A 1,476-nucleotide genomic window follows, 5' to 3' on the forward strand; every position below is an offset into this window, starting at 1 on the left:
AAAAGCCGGAAGTGGCACTGTGGCTCAAGTGGTAGAGCGCTAGCCTTGAGCTGAACAGCTGAGGGACAGTGCCCAGGCCCAGAGTTCAGGCCCCACAACCAGACCCCCCCCCCAAAAAAAAGAAAACTCAGGGAGATTTGTTGACTGCTATTTGCTTTCTCCTGACTCTTCTCTGCTATAGAATATAAGACTTAAACAGAACAATGGACAGACACAGGTTAATGAACTAGGGCAGGGGATTCTTGGAAATGGATCTTGAGTTGATTATTTCTGATTTCTCACTCCTTATAACATTTCATTGTCTTGTCCAGTGGTCTAATAAAATAGCAATGGGATTGAAACTTCTAGATTCAGCCTAAGCCCCTTTTCCAGAATTACCTATTGTGATAATGTCTTTTTCTTTTTGTCAGTCTTAAGGCCTCAACTCTGGGCCTGGGCGCTGTCCCTCGAGCTCAAGGCTAGCGCTCTTCCACTTGAGCCACAGCGCCACTTCCAGCTTTTTCTGCTTATGTGGTGCTGAGGGATTGAACCCAGGGCCTCATGCATGCAAGGCAAGTGTTCTACCACCGAGCCACCTCCCCAGCCCCTGTGATGATGTCTTTAAAGGTGAATTTGTGTGAAATCATTATGATGATCTTTTCCCTATAATCTTTTTATTTTTAATTCTCAAATTTCTCCACTGGATTGCACATGCAGGGAGAACGCTGTCATGAATGTATTTTGCTCCTTTGAGGGCCTGCGGAAAACATGCCCTATCAATTAACCAGCGGCCAGAGGCTCTGCACCACCACGCAAAGTGGCTGGAGTTACATGAGTTGGGACCTAAAAATACCTGTCATGTCTCTGGCATGCCACTTTTCAACAGCCTGGTGTGATTATAGTGAGCTTTATTGACAGAATAAGATAGGCCGGGTGGTATCCATCTGAATGAAAGATTTTGGCAATATGGAGTTGACTCGGGGAGTTTCTCAAGCTACGGTGACATTTTGCTGTGCTCTGACCTTGAGTCATGGAGCCGCCACTCAAGGTGGGGGGAGGTTTTGAGGATACAGAAACGACTTGTGAGGTTTCTTTGGTCGGTCGTGGGGCTTGAACTCTGGGCCTGGGCGCTGCCCTCAGCTCTTCATCGCCAGGCGAGCGCTCTACCACTTGAACCACAGCGCCACTTCTGGCTTTATGTGGTGCTGAGGAATCGAACCCAAGGCCTCGTGCATGCGAGGCGAGCGCGCTACCCCTGAGCCACCGGCCCAGCCCCCGCCGCTTCCGGAGGGGAACGAGGGGGGCGGAGTCAGTACGATGGGGGCGGGGCCTCGGTGGGAACCAAGTAGAGCCAGCACTATGTAAGGGGCGGGGCATTGGAGGGGCGGGGTCAGTAAGGTGAAAGGGGTGGGGCCCTGGTGGGCGAGGCCAGTACGGTGTGAGGGACCCGGCCAGCACTATGCAAGGGGCGGGGCCTTAGTAGGGCGGAGCCAACGG

Source organism: Dipodomys ordii, unplaced genomic scaffold (assembly GCF_000151885.1).
Source record: "Dipodomys ordii isolate 6190 unplaced genomic scaffold, Dord_2.0 Scaffold14, whole genome shotgun sequence".
In the NCBI taxonomy this organism is placed as follows: domain Eukaryota; kingdom Metazoa; phylum Chordata; class Mammalia; order Rodentia; family Heteromyidae; genus Dipodomys; species Dipodomys ordii.